Here is a 17,069-nt window from a genome sequence, read left to right as displayed (position 1 = left end):
AATTTAATAATAAAGCACAAAAAGTACGGATATCTCGTAATAAAAAAAGTTCCATAACAAAAGATGTCATGTCATTACTTCCTTAATCTATCATGTATCAGGAAATCCCTACAGAAAATGATAAATAAAAACAAAAACAAACAGCAACACGGAAATATTCCTAAATCACGACGTTCGTAAATTAGTAAAACATAAATAATAAAATAAATAAAATAAATAAAAGATAAAAATTCAAAACTCAAATTAGTTTCAAAGCTTATTCTTCATTCAAAAACTAACAACAGAAAATGGAATCAGCAGAATTCTTTTCACACAAAATTAACAACAGCCATTCGTCTGAAACCACAAGCATTTAGAGTAAATAAAATCCCGTTTTAAAGCTAAGCAACCGCAAGGAATACGCTGCTAAATACTTTGTTGCATGTCTACTTTTCGGCTGTACCTCACGGTAAGGTGAACTTCAACGATACGTTTGTCTGTCGACGACATGAGAGGAGAGGATTCTTTGAAACATCGCGACTCGCCATTTTAATCTTAAATTTTTGTTTCAGGGTCTAAAAGGTATTAGACAAAATATCCTGGAAAGTTAAATTAGTTTCTAATTACATTTTCCGTTTACCTGCGAGAAGTGACCACAAACGATTCGCATTTCCTTTGTTTAATCTGCGTCCCAAAAACCACAACATTTCCAATGATGAAAAGGAGCGTTGCGTTACGTTCAAGAATTCCCCGAGCAAATAAAACCTCCATAGAGTCAGGACAAAAATAAGACAAATCCACAAACGGGGTGAAAAATAGCTTGGGTCATTTGTCAGAAACCCCTCCCAGCAGGGGTGACAGGTCTCTTCCCCGCTGAACCAAACAGTAGCAGTGATTGGCAAGCGAGTATACACAGAGTGGCTGTAAAGCCATGCACCATCATGCAATCCCCGACAGTTGATGACCGCTACATTGATCCAGTGCCTCCTGCACTCGCCCTCTCTCGCTCTCTTTCTCTCCCTCTCTTCAACAACACCGATCAGCTGACCAGCCCTTCACACACAAACATACATACAAACACAGACACACACACAAGCACACAAACACACACGCACACGGATTGCTCTCCAATCCTGGGCGTGTCAGTTCCGCAAATTTTATAAAGAACGGGAACCTTATAAGGTCAATTGGTATCCATGAAATGGATGCTTGCTTGAAGACGGTTCGCAGTACAGAACCCCGAGCGGGTTTACCCTTCGAAGCTACTGCTTTTGTGGTCTTGGGATTCAACAAGGATACCTGGAAGTGATCAGCGAGACTGCGAAGGATTTCCCTTGAGGGAGGGTACAATACAAGCGGGAGAAAGTACTGAATGAAAAGAACAAAGCAGCCACAGCGATCTTTTTCAAAAGGGGAATAAAACACCGGGTGAATGAGAGTTATACCTACCAGATTTATCCCCGACTCCTTGGGAGCAATTTCCGTGCAGAGCAAATACTCTCCGTTCGTTCAACTCTCGCCACTTGACACTCCCTACACCTCACCACAAAGCGTTGGCCACGTACACCATCCCAGCACAAATTACCCAGATAATATGAATCCCTTGTATCCACCTTTACAATCCCAGAAAGATCACCAGGTCGCACCTCACCGCCATTTGTGTAGGCAACGACTGTTCCCGCGGAGGCGGTTAATGCCAACCTCCCTACAATCATATGTAACTCCCTATAGATCTCCCCTAATTAACCAGATTGAAGAAATAAGATCCTGTAGGCCTAAGGATCAGTGGCAGATTCAAATACTTTATTCGCATGTAAGGGGAGGTAAAAGGCATTGAATAAGAGCGAGTGTTTTGAGAAAGGAGAGAAAAGGGCTAGGAAGGACAGGCGGGTGGGATGCGCAGAATCAATATGAGAGAGTGAGAGTTCCCCCTCTATCTCTCTCTCTCTCTCTCTCCCTCTCTCTCTCTCTCTCTCTCTCTCTCAGCTGCTCCGAACCTCGTTTAAAAGGACGCCTCTGATTCACGACCTCGTCACTACAGACGACGACTCCTGCTCAGCTTCATGATCACGGACATACGCCTTCGAGTTCTAGATGTCGGCGGGAAAGAAACATTACCGACATCTAGCGGTGGAAAAATACAAATAGAGATCAGGTGGAAAACCTTTTCGCATTTTGTCTGTAAGAGTTGTGAACACATGCAACTCAATCTCTAAGCATTTAGGAGACGGATTTCTGGATTCTGGGGCTTAAGAACCTAAGATTCAACTTGGAACACGTCTCAAAAACACGGTTGGCGGGAGTATCAAACGTCAAAAGTTACTCTTAAACAGGTGATGCATCTAAACACATCGACAAGAAGTTTTAATCAAAAGTCATCTACCCTACTTTGCTTTGATCAAATATATACATATATGATGCAAATCAGTTAACGTCTTTCAGAAGGGTTAAGGATGTTGTAATGTATAAACTTTCAATATGAAAATATAAATCAATAAGCGCACTTCATTCCAAGGACTTTTACAAAGGTCCATCTACTAGGGGCCAATTAAAATGTTGGCTGACATAGTACAGGCGCCATGCATGTCATGCAACAACTTGGCTGGAATATCGTGATTATTCTAATACAAAAAAAAAAAAAAATCAAATGTCACCAGTTTTACGAGATAGCAATTTCATTCACACGACAAATTTAGAGTGAAGCAAGACATTAGTCACTCAGACTGAACAATTATATGAAGGATAATATGAAAAATACTGTATTATATATATATATATATATATATATATATATATATATATATATATATATATATATATATATATATACATATATATCATATATATACAATATATATATATATATATAGGTTTTATATATATATGTATATATATGTATATATATATATATATATATATATATATATATATATATATATATATATATATATTATATACCTCTTTAATAGCACAATGCTATTATTTCAATTTCTGTAACCAACAGAAGAAATAGTGACTGCAATTGGTCTCTTAGCAAAACGCACTCCTGGAAATCAATAAACAATTTCTTTGAAATAAAAAAACAGCCTTCAAGGTTCTCCTGTTTTACCATTTCGTTGGCAACTGCATAAACAATTACTCTTCTTACTCATTAGCATGGAGGGTTTCCCTCATTCAGACTTTACTTTATACACTTTGCTCAACCATTTTCACAACTATACAAAAGACCTTTTACACACTCAGCCCAGTTTTCATTATTAGTCTTGCCATCTTTTGCTTGCTACGTTTCCTTTTGACAACCTTACACATCCTGGTGTATGCCTTATGGAATGTAACTGTTCTCAAATAGCCTCTTTTCGTTCTTCATCTACATCCACCTCCCAACACCACTCCATAACCTTATTTGCATTTTCCTCAAGCATTCCTTCCATTTCTAACTTTAACCCTTTTATTTTCTTCAAGTCCAGACAGGTAATACAGTCTTGTTCACCCTCATTCTTACCCATTCCTGGAACTTATATAGTTTATCTAAATTTTTCCTCCGTTCACGCTCAATCTTACCCAAACAATCGACCCAGCACATGTATACCCTTTCACTTGTCTCTAAATTCTCAGCAGTGCTGAAAGTGCTAGTCTTCCCTATCTCTATATCTTTCTGCTCACTCAGAAACAATACCTATTTCTTTCGGTTCATGCACACATGAACTTTTCACCTTCGCCTGGCTAACCACCATAACATCCGGCCTTTTCTTCATAATTAAACTATAATACTTCCGCACCACATGAACACATTCAAAATACATTCAATAACACGACAAGGTATGAGGATGCATACCACATGCCCCTGGCCATCGGTCATTTTCATATCACGCTAAGCAGCGTTTACTTTTACTTCCTGAAATCCCACAGGAGTTCAAGTGTGGTTTCCATTGAACTCAGGATAAGAATCTCATCAGCCATTTATGAGGTATTTTCTCCTACCATGGAATGCACAACTCTTCACTAGTTGCTCCTCTTTCTTGAAACATTTGTATTCTACCCCACCAGCACTTCTAGATACGCAGTCCTGGTTGTATTAGTAACTGCCACTGACCTCAAGAAAGTGGATTATTCGCCATGATAAGGACATTTCCTTCCTGCAGCAGGTTTTGGACCATCCACTGGAATCCCAAGCCAATGGCATTTCCCACTGCAGCAGTGTCCAGGTAGTACCTCTTGCTGCTTCAGCATATAAAAAATGAATTTGATAAGGCCTCGGGATCTACCAACGCTTGAAGAACACATCAGAAACGCATCAGTGCATCAGTGACTCCCGAAATATTGTCAGATGTTGGTCAGGAATGGTGAAACGGTGGCTTGACTGCTACGAAAAAGATGATGCACACGTCAAGATGTACCACTGACTTACGGATGAACAGCCAAATCAAAGATGATACCACAGATATTCACAGTTGATGGTGGAATTTACCATGTGAATTTCATCCACTTTGTTTCAATTACATTTTCAATAAAAAATACAAAACCCTGAGTGACTTTTGAAACACTCGGTATCATATATATATATATATATATATATATATATATATATATAATATATATATATATATATATATATATATATATATATAAATAGAATGTTTTCAATTTACTCATGGTTCTGTATTGTTTATTGAAAAATTACATGGGCGCAACATTAAGTTTACCTGATAATTTGCAAGAAACGGTTTTCTCTAAGATATGAAGACAGACTGCAGGACTGATAGGTGAAGAGACGCCCAGGTTAGGACAAGGAAGAAGTTCAATGGACAAACTGTTCATGAAAAATCTGCGAGAGAAGCTTGACAATGAAGAAAAGAAGATTATGTGACGTGTATGAATGAAGGGAAAGGGAAAGTTCGCGACAGAGTTGTTAAAGGGTGCAACAGTGAACGGTGAAAGTGAATGTTAGCAAAAGTGATAAATGGGATCCAGGATGATGGGACAATGAATGTGATATGGATACTGCAAGGAGGGAAAGAAATCCCTAGTAATAATGTAACGGGTAATGGCAGGATGGTGATAGGTGAAGCAAGAAAGGTAGGAGTTTCGCACGTGAAATGAGAAGAGTTGAAAAGGAGAGAAATGCCAAGATACGGGAGAGGTCGGCGAATAAAGTGGTTTGTATTCTGTGGTTTAGTCACATGGAGTGAATGAAGGACAACTGTTAAAAGAAGGTGGCTAATTCGTACATTTTATGGGGAAGGTTGTTAGGAAAGTTCAGGAAGTCCCGGTTAGGTGGTGTTCAAGATACACTTATAAAAATATAGTACTGATCTACAAATTAGTCAAATGTACCATTCCCAGAACACAATCAAACAAGGAGGTATCCCTTATCACTGGAGACATCAGTGAATATCTCCAACTAAAAATGGTAGACTAATAAATAAATCAAATCTCGGATCTTGAAATCCATGAGATTAGTGATAACTAAACAGACGGGGACATGGAAAGGAGAGAGAGAGAGAGAGAGAGGAGGAGAGAGAGAGGAGAGGAGAGAGGGGGAAGAGAGAGGAGGGGAGAGAGCGAGAGAGAGAGAGAGAGAGAGAGAGAGAGAGAGAGAGAGAGAGAGAGAGAGAACGTACGTCAGTCGAATGTCGCATGGTCCAAATAGTGTAAGTTCTCATTTTAAGGAGTGCATGAGAGTGCATAGAATATGACAATCATTTTAAATTCAATTTGTCTGAGAAATATGCTGTAATCTCAGTGAGCGGGAATATGTGGTTGGAATAGTGACATAAATGGCAAAGATAAACTGCATTCTCATGATACGATTATAGCTGTGATATCTGAACTAGTGCCAAAATAAGCTGATAGTATACATAAACAAGAAAACAAGACATTTCAAAAATACTTCTATACTGTTTTCTTTTCAAACTTCTTTTACGTTTAGATTTAATCAAACGCATTCCACACATACTTTCAATTCCAGTAGGTAACGTCTGTCTTCCATGTAAACAAAGTTACGGCCAGTCCATGCGCGCAGGTTCAATATAACGTTAATTCTACAAAACATGAATTTTGGCGTCACGGCAATACAGCCAACACACTTAAACTGTATCTCCTAACGAGTCTCTCTAGAAAAAAAACAGCTCAACGGCCATTGCCACTTTTATACTTTAACCGCTGCATCGTAGATGAACACTCATTGTAGAAAATTTCCACAACATGAGCCGCTTCATACACACAGGACGTTCACAAGCAGTGCGCGAATATTCATACACACACTGCGCCACTCACCTGTCTTTCACACCACTCCTCAATATAAAGGCCCGCCCTTCTTTTCCAATACTACCTCACCCATATATCCCGTGCTTTCTATTGCCGTCCTGTTCTTCCCCTTCCTAACACTTCCAAATTACGCATTTTTTGCCAGCCCATCACGTCCATTCTTTCCACAAGAGTAATCATCCACTTCACACCTGACAACTAACTACATAACAATTCAGCTTCAGTACTTGAGAGGTCGTCTAACTACTACTGATATTTTGTTAACCCTTTGCTTCCTGACACAATCCAAAGCAAAAGTAAAGACCATATGCGATTAAATTCTAAACCTTCCAAGAATAAAAATTCACAGGCATGTGAGTATATGGAGCATAATACTGTAACACAGGATTTTCATTTTGCCGTTTTTGTGAACTTAAATGTACCGAAAAAATTAGCGAAAACAAGTGAACAGTATACACACAATTGTCAGGGTACTACTACATGGAACACCAGTTAATATGCTTCAAACCCCCAGATCCCAACATATGAGCACAATTCATGAATTTGAGTGAAACACTGAATCTACATAGATAAAATGGGTTGCCAATAAATCGTCATAACATTTCGTTAAAAAGTCACGACATAATCCTGGGATACACCTGTTGAACACCATAAGAAAACGTATGACCAAATTGTTTATATCCATACACTGGAGAGGTGACATAATAAACAATAGGACTCCAAAAGAAAACCCGACATGAATCAAAATAAGCCGAATTTTGCACATATACCGCTTCTATCATGAGGAAATTCACAAAAGTTGCATTGGCAACAACAGGGAAAACTTCCTCGAATGATCTCTACAAATATAAATGAGGACAGAAGTCAGCAATGGTCTTGATAATTAGAGAAAGTTAGTCCTACAAACTTTTCATTTTCATTTTAAAATTAGTCATTTAAAAAATGAAGGGCTAAACGCCAACAGGAATAAAAAAAAAATAATACTTATCACTCTGTCGTTGCATCTTAGAAGCATGAGAAATAACGAAACATTGTGAGTATGGTTACAACAGCAATAAAAATAATCACCATTTCACAAACCAACAAACAAATATACAATATCATAAATATATATATATATCTATATATATATATATATATATATATATATATATATATATATATATATAGAGAGAGAGAGAGAGAGAGAGAGAGAGAGAGAGAGAGACTCTCGCAACCATTAGAATCGTGTCAATCTCATCTAAGCAGGTCACCTTACCTTTTCAACAGACTCAGCAATTTACTTAACAATGTTCAATGATCGATTTTTGTAATATTATTCACGGTAATCACCTGAACAAAACACTTTAAAATCTAAGGACACAGCTACTCATATTTCACTTTCTCACACTGCGTCGTTTAACCTCTCCTCAAATTACAGAGCATATGACTGCGTCATCCTAGATCATTATTAGAGAGAGAGAGAGAGAGAGAGAGAGAGAGAGAGAGAGAGAGAGAAACTTAAGGATTTTGATATAAGGACAAAACATTTAATATTCATACACAGTAGCATCGGACATTTACTGATATATCAATCTGTTATCTTTGACGATCTATACACTCCATTGTACCTTTCAACAGTGTTCTAGAACTGTATAATGTTACCTGATAAGATCATAGTACACAAACTTCTACAAAACATGATCAGTACTTCTGTATTTATTGATAATCACGTCAACGGCCTATTTGTGCGTCATGATAATTTGACAGGTTATTAAAGTATGACTAAAAAAAGAATGGATAAAAACTTCATTAACGTCGTTCACACGAGCATCAAGATTCGTGTCAGTACGATGGTGTTTTCGACCCGCGCGCTAGTAGCCTCTCTCTCATCATGACGCATTCTCAAAGATCTGAGAATCTATCAAGCGTGGAGATCGGTTCTCTGCTACTGTAATGAGGAGTAACGTCCTAGGATTTTTCTGGCATTGGAGACCTTTCGCCTCTCTAGATTGATTCATACCATATGAACAGAGATCCAACGCCATCGTTTGGTGTTGATTATGGAGAGGAAAAGACTTCATGTACACAATAGTTCACTTACACACAAATGTGCTTTAAAAATTGACATGAGCCCTAAATAATAATAATAATAATAATAATAATAATAATAATAATAATAATAATAATAATAATAATAATAATAATAATAATAATAATAATAATAATAATATCATGGGACACCAAAGTAGCTGAGAAAAAAAAGAAAAAATTGATAAGTATCAAGACCTGAAAGTAGAAATAAGGACATGGGATATGCCATTGGAAATTGTACCCATAATCATAGGAACACCAGGCACGATCCCAAGATCCCTGAAAAACTAGATGCCGAAGTAGCTCCAGGATTCATGCAGAAGAGTGTGCTACTGGAAACAGAGCACATATTGAGAAAAGTGATGGACTCCTGAGGAGGCCGGATGGAACCTGGAACCCCATACTATAAATACCAACCACTCGAGTAGGATGACTGGGGTAGGCACAGAAAAAAAAAATAATAGTTTGCGCAAAACTTGTCGATAATCAACATAACTTTGACACTATTACAATCGGAGCTCCCTTTTTATCGTTCTATGTGATAATGCAGATTCAAAGCCTTTTATTTTAACAAAAAGATCGTACCAATAGCTTCAGTAAGCTTTACTCTGCAAACCCATTTTTGAACTTCCTTACGCCAAGGCTTCTCAACAATATCCGGTATTTCAGGTCCACTTTTCACGTTGTTCTTTCGTAACAAATTAACTTTACCAGTAATCAAACTTGTCTCACTTTAATATTTACCCCTTTATTGCTCGTTCAATCTTTCCTTATATTTACTGGTACTTTCTTATATTTCAGAGGAGACCGTGATAGTATAAACGAGAACTCGCCTGTTGTACTTACATGAACCGGGCTGAAAATATATTATACATAACAACACTGTTATAATAATTAATGATAACATTACCGTACAGTGGTTTAATAATTCTGCACCTCTCCCGGCTGAATTGCCCACTCAGATCAGATTAATAAACTGTTGCACTAGAACTCTTATTCTTCCACCCACTCTCTCTTCCTTTCGTCTATAATAATGACCATTCGCATTAAATTATGTATGTAAATGCAATTCTACGCGAATTCGAATGGAATAGCCAGGAAGGCCGGGAGGTTGCCAAGCAAACTTTCATAGAAAACTTCCAGTACGAGAGAGAGAGAGAGAGAGAGAGAGAGAGAGAGAGAGAGAGAGAGAGAGAGAGAGAGAGAGAGAGAGAGAGAGAGAAGTCTGTTTCTATTCTGAAGTGCACTTTTCACAGGTAAAGGAAACTGGTACAGGACAGTGTCACTGTGGTACCTCAGAGCACCACAACGCATGAGGAAGCTAATGACCTACAAATCTGCTGGGCATAGATAACCCACGAGCCACATGCACTGAAAATGAATCTGGAAGTTCAGTAAACCTTATAGCAAAAAGCCTGTTATGAAATACTCCATCGATGATATGAATAATCATAATGAATAATGTTGCGAAAAACGAAACACACAACTTTGAGCAATTCGTTCAAGAAAACAACGGTCCCACGATGCTGTTAGCTTATTTAACAAAAGTGAAAGAAAGACTCCTAGTATATGGCATCCGCATCATCACCTCGGAAAGTATCGAAGGCATTAGGAACAATACCCATCTTTCTGGAAGACGATGGTAATTGTAATTTTCAAGTGTTGGAGTAAAGAAAGCTTGGTGTTTTGTAATCTTTAAGTGTTGGAGTAAAGAAAGCTTGGTGTTTTGTAATCTTTAAGTGTTGGAGTAAAGAAATCTTGGTGTTTTGTAATCTTTAAGTGTTGGAGTAAAAAAGCTTGGTGTAACGTCCAGAAACATCAAATAATATTAATCAATTGGTACGGTCTCGCTAGAACAACGTAAACAGTGGTGTGAGAGCATTCCAAGATATGAGCTGATCAACATAAGTCTTTAGATTTCCACGAGTTCGATTGACCTTGCCACTTTTTAATCCACTTCAAACATCACTCATGGTTCACAGCTGCCTCACTTCGCAATCGAGAAGAGGCAGAAACAATAAAAGTTAGCATCCGTGTTCTCCAATGTATATCTTTATTGTCAGCAATAACGACAGATAATAAAACAGACTAGAAAATGACAGAGCACTATGCATGGAAACACAAAATTCAATAGAAACATATTCCATTCGAAAACTGGGCGGAACCTTAGTACATTGGTGCTAAATCATTCAATTTAAGTATACTGGATGTCAGCAACCAGTGCCTTGATCAGATACCAATGAAGGTGCTAAAAGATCAACCTTTCAGAATCCCCAGATTACAAGAAGGCTTGTCATCCAGCTAATGAAGTTTGTAACTATGATGTCTTTTGCAACAGGCGTAACTGCACTTAATCCTGCTCAATTGCAAAATGCTTGTTGACATGCACGAAAGTCATCTTGTATTACATTCAAGAGAGATTAGCCTCCAATTAATCGGAAAAATATCTAAGAAAAACCCAACTGAATTTTCCGCTCGATTTTCAACTGTCTTGGGATAATAAACTGATCATCTTTTAGCCATATCAAACCAATTACATATCCTTAACAGTATATGTTAATGCTGTCGCTTATGTTTTTCCACTTTTGGCTTTGAAATATATTTTGAATAACTTAATACGTCGGTATTAGAAGCATGAATATTAAAAAATCGAAATTTCTTTGCACAACACTCCATAAATGTATGTATGTATGCAAAAACTGTTAGATCGTGTTTGTGTGTATGTGTGTGTGTAAGTATGTATGTCAAGAGATGAAGTATGCAAACAAAGTACGTATTTTATGTTTGTCCGTGGATTTAAAAGCACAGGTAACGGTATTTTGCATGCATCACAAATATCGCTGCTTATCTGTTTCCATTCACAATGCAAAAATCAACAGCCTGGCCGAGAAAGTTCGACATAACTCGTCAACCAAAATGGAATACTCGACCCACATTCGAATTCACCGATCACGAAATCAGATTACAATTTTATCAGAGTTTTTATTGCTGTTCTAGAGCCAATGAAAATCTAATTACTTATAAAATCAGCGACAAAATGCTTTTTTTTTTTTTACCTCTTGATGAACCTTTGCCCAAAAATCATTGTTTAATGCGATCGGAACCGAGTTAAAAGGAACCAAAATAAATTTTCTGCATGAGTCAGCCTGCCTGAATAAATGGAATTTTAATCACGTTGACTTGTTTGCAAACGCAAAGCCGTAGCATTTCAGCAGCTCGGTTTGATTTCGTAATTTTGGCCGATACGGAGAAAAAAATGCTGCATGAGCAATCAGGAAGAAAAACCCAATCATATAGCAATACAACACAAGAAAAAAGGAAGTACAGAAAAAGAATGCGAGAGAAAGGAAATCTATTTGTTGCACTGTATACAAAACACTTAAGAAAAAGACGAAACACTGAAAATCTAAGCAAAGAAAGGGAACTACAAAATGTTCAAATGAAAAGGAAAAGGCCAAAATACACTAAAGGTTAAGAATCATACTTTTCATCTTCTAATTTGCACATATTCTTTCTAAATCCTTCAAACAATTCTATTTAAATTCTAAAATTGAAATTACTTGTATCTGGAAACAATTCTGATCCATCTAACCAAAACGTCATCCTCTTTAATTTTACTTATCAAAATTATTCGCTGAATAGTGCTCACTGATTGCAAATATATTCAATAATTCATTAGTCTTGAAATTTGCTAGTCATCCCCTTCTGAAGAATTAGCTAAGGTAATCAAGTTGTAACGAATCCTTTTTATACTAAATATTTCATAACATGATTTTCTGTAAATGTAAACTACTTAGAGGTACATAATAAGAAATCTAATTCTTGTCCCATCTAATAAAATCTTTAATCACGCATTCATTCCTTACGATAAAAAAAGTGACACTGCATTTCCCAACATTCCCAAAACCCCTCTAGCTCAAAAAAACTGCAACCTGCACAAAAATTCCTCGCAAACTGTATTGAATTCCTTGGTCCGATAGTGGTATTTTCAGCAAGGTGAAAAATCTTTTCCTACGAAATGAAAACATATTGGGCAAAATGAAAATGCATTTTACTGGCGAAACAAAGAAAAGGGGAAAAGTGCAAAACTAAAAGTACGCGAAACGTGATCTGTCAGGGGCCCACAACGCTCGCACAGAAAAGGAGGTCCCGAATTTCCTTATTCGCTAAATCAGGTTTGGGTTACGCTGTAACTTTGTTTTGCACGTCCTGAATATCTCTCAGGAACAGAGTTCCGGAACAGGTACGCCCAAGCTACTCTTTTTAGAAAACCGGCACATAAAACGCTACAGTAAGATTCGAGATGTATGTCTACAGGATTAACTTTTATAAAGTTTTCAAAAAAATGATCGTAGTTCAGCTAAACGTAGCCTTTTATCATTATCGACCTCTCTCTTGAACATCATACACATCATTTCCTAGCGTAACCGTACCGTCAAAATTGACGGAAATGTAAGAGATCATCACGGCAGAACATTTACATATTATCCTAAAACTCGATTACGGTACCTTCATTCTGCAAGCCTTAAAGCGGAGTTCACTACCCATACACTGTCTGAACTACACACCCAAGAAAATTTATGGACACAATGTGTTTCATGTAGTACACACACACACACACACACACACACACACACACACACATATATATATATATATATATATATATATATATATATATATATAATAATTAAAGGGTGAACGAAAATTAGGTGGATAATAAATCATATTAATTTTGAGATTACATACAGTTATAATATAATTAAATTTTAATAAATTTACAAAAAACCTTTATTGTATATAATACAATCCAAATGCGCTCAAAATAAATATATCAGTTTCTCTCCTTGACAAGAAAAGTAATACATCTTTTTTATCCTCTTCCTTTTTTCTTTTCTTCAGCCAAATGTAAATTTTAAGACAGATTTGGCCCGGTAAAGCAAAATTCAAATATGAAAACATGAAGAAGAGAGCAAGCTGTAGAGTAACCTATTTCCTTGTTTTGAACTAGTTTAGAATTTCCCTTCCGCATCGGGATCGGAAAAGGAATGCCTTGAGAGTATTTTGACTTACTTATTGTTGTCGGACCCTCGAGTTCCTGACCCTACCTCCTCGCACCTGCAAACCCCTTGACCTCTCTCTCGAACCACTTGCACTTGTATTGTTCTCTCTATTTTCGCACTTTCCTGACGCCGTTCAAATGTCTTTTTCAGAATACAGTAGGCGAATAGCGGCGAAGATTAAAGGAGCCGAGACGAATCGCCACTCAGCGAACTCGGACTTAGGTATTGAGAACAACAGTATCCAGTTTGGACAGGATGCCACCAGTTCAAATATTTGGGAATAAATACAGCCTGCATACGCCCATCAAATCCCATTTGTTTGTAACTAGTAAGGCACCACAGATTGCAGTAGCAAGAGGTATCACTCTGAGTGATAGATTACTCACGGCAGTTGACTCTGCTCTTCGATTTCAGTTCTGTTGCAGTACCTTATATCAGGAAGCGGCCTAGTGTTTGACGACTCTCCCTACTGCCTCCTTGACTCATCGTCTTAATGCAGAAGAGGCTAGTAAGATCAAGAACCGTGTTAAGAGACTGCCAACGAGTCTGATTGACAAACGCCCCTGGCTTGGTTCGTGATTATTGAAGAATTGTTTTTTATCCTCCAGTGAAGACCTGCAAGCGACCCACGCCCCTAGGCCGACGACCTGGTGCGAACTACGTCCATCATTCTGCCTATATGGTAACTGAAATTGAACATTTAGATACCCGTCTCCTTATGAGACTAGTGAGTATTCTGTGTAATATAACTGTAACGTTGATAGAATGTTACTACTTCAAAATAAGGCTTAAGCTTAAAAGTGGTTTCACGTCATGTCGATGAATTAATTTTCCTGAGAAGACTTACATTTTGCCATGTAAGTTTTGCTTGTACCATTACCAGTATTTCATGCAGGAATACTTTGCAGAATTGTGTAGACTACCCGGTTGTGTGCCTGCCCCTGTAGATCAACAGTGCCATTCACTCACCTCTGCCATTGCCTATATCGGGGAATCATATCCCTGTATGCCAGTGACTCTCAAGCTCGCTTATAGTGCTACACTGTATAGTATTAATATGCTTTTGCTTATTTTAGTTTGTGATCCTTATTTCTCAAGTCCACATTTTGATTTTGAAGGAAAAATGATAGCTTGCATTTTGGTGGCACTTTGCCTTGCTATTGTGACTAAAAGAAGTAACGTCATCCGTGTCACGGAGCTAGTTACTGCTCCTGTAATTGTACTATATCTTCTTATTTCCGTTTTGGAAATTATAGTAATTTATGAACAGAGTACGTGTTATATTCAGTCCTTTTCTTGGTTAATGATTTTGGTTGTTCTAAAAGGGGTGTACTCACCATTGGTCAGCAATTGCATAGGTTGCACACAAGGAAATCCTTTTAAGAATTCCAAAATTTTGGGTTTGTAAATTTGCATTAATACCGGCATTGCAACTATGAATGAATATATATATATATATATATATATATATATATATATATATACATATGGAATAAACCTGTTGGTTTTAGCACCTTTCCAATTGATAGTAGGAGTCAATTGAATAGGCATTTACACACACATTATATATATATATATATATATATATATATATATATATATATATATATATATATATATATATATATATATATACAGTGTACCTCGAGATACGAAATTAATCCGTTCCGAGGCGGCCTTTCTATCATGAGTTTTTCGTATCTTGAACCGCATTTTACATTTAAAATGGCTAATTCGTTCCAAGCCCTCCAAAAACACCCCAGTAAATTTCATAATAAAGCTAAATTGACCTATAAACAATGAAATACTACAACAATTTGGACCATTCAATACCTAATAGTAGTACTAATATGTATGTAGCTGTAAATAAAGTGTATTAGTGTACATGGTAGTAAAATGTGGAACCTTACCTTTCGAGTGAGGGTATCTCTGAACGTGCGACAGAGGAGGAGGACAAACGGCAGATACGTACACTTAACTTTATGATACACATAAAAAAATGTCAGGAAAACAAACTAAACTTTACGAAACACATTAACAAAACTGTAACTTTTAACTTTACAAAAAACTTGAAATTAAAAATTTTTTTTGCCTTTTTTTTTTATTTTTTTTTTGTTTTTATTTTTTTTTCTCTTCCAAGAATTTCTCACTGTCGGGCCGAAAACACAGATTTACCACTCCGTGAACAAAAGTCTCGTTACCCAGGCTTTCGCATTAGCCCTCCACATCACTGGAAGCTACTCCTTAAGCACTTTGTGAGCCTTGAAGGCTCGAGGAGTCTCCGAATGATACACAAGTAGGGGCTTCACCTTGCAATCCCCACTGGCGTTCGAACAAAGTGCGACCGTAAGCCTGTCTTTCATAGGCTTATGCCCGGGTAGCTTCTCTTCCTGCGTGATGTACGTCCGACGAGGCATTTTTTTCCAAAAAAGGCCAGTCTCATCATAGTTGAAGACTTGCTGAGAACTGTAGCCTTCTTTGAGAGTCATCTCGTCGAACGTCTTAATAAATGCTTCGGCCGCTTTCATGTCCGAGCTGGCCGCCTATCCATGCTGCACCACCGAATGGATGCCAGTCTGTTTATGGAATTTTTCGAACCACCCATGAGAGGCCTTGAACTCTGGGGTTGGCGGCGATGTCCCTTCTCCTCCGTCGTCTTCGGCCTGGGCAATCAAATCGACGAAAATAGCGCTGGCCTTATGGCAGATTGCCATCTCGGTTATCGTATCACCAGTGATTTCTTTGTCTTTTATCCAGACAAGAAGCAGCCTTTCCATTTCATCATGCATGTGGCTCCTCTTGCTGGACAAAATAGTCACGCCCTTGGAAGGTGTAGCTGCTTTGGTGACATCCTGCTTAAGGATGGTGCCTATTGTTGATGGATTTCGCCCGTATTCCTTGGTGATCACACTCAATCGCATACCAGTTTCATATTTTTTAATGATCTCCATCTTCGTCTCCAAAGAAAGCATCCCCTTCTTTCCTACTTCAACTTTCTTGGGACCCATGACTACATATATACTGTACGTAATTAAGTAATGTAGTATGTATACGTATGAAGTAAAGTTCTCACACAACATGATAAAGTAGTACTTCAACGAAATCACTAACAAATTTACGTTAACAAACGAAATTGTATAGAACGAACTAATTCTGCGTGCTTACGATACCGATGCTGCTGCAAAGTGGCCAAAAAAGTACGCCGCTACGTAGATGCATCATGGGATCATGGGAGATATGCTGACCAATAGGAGAGAAGGATCTCATGGCGGTGACTGGCATCAGGAAATAATGGGAGAGCGGGAGGATGATGGCAAGTCTACTCAGTTGGCGGCGCTCGAGTTTTAAAATTGTTATCGGTGGTCTGGGCGAATCTCGGACTTTACAGTAACAATCTTTCGTATCTTGAACAATTTTCGTATGTAGAGCCGCAAAACTCTTCGTATTTGCTTTCATATCTTGAGTTTTTCGTAAGTTGAGCCTTTCGTATCTCGAGGTACCACTGTATATATATATATATATATATATATATATATATATATATATATATATATATATATATATTATATATATATATACACATAATGTGTGTGTAAAATACCTATTCAATTGGCATCTGCTATCCATTGGACAGGTGCTTAAATTCTGTAATACACTGAAAAAGAAATAAAATCGAATTCAGTTTCA

Source organism: Macrobrachium nipponense, chromosome 1 (genome assembly GCF_015104395.2).
Source record: "Macrobrachium nipponense isolate FS-2020 chromosome 1, ASM1510439v2, whole genome shotgun sequence".
Classification (NCBI taxonomy): Eukaryota; Metazoa; Arthropoda; class Malacostraca; order Decapoda; family Palaemonidae; genus Macrobrachium; species Macrobrachium nipponense.
The sequence above is the reverse complement of the archived record's forward strand: the minus strand, read 5'-3'. Positions refer to the sequence as shown.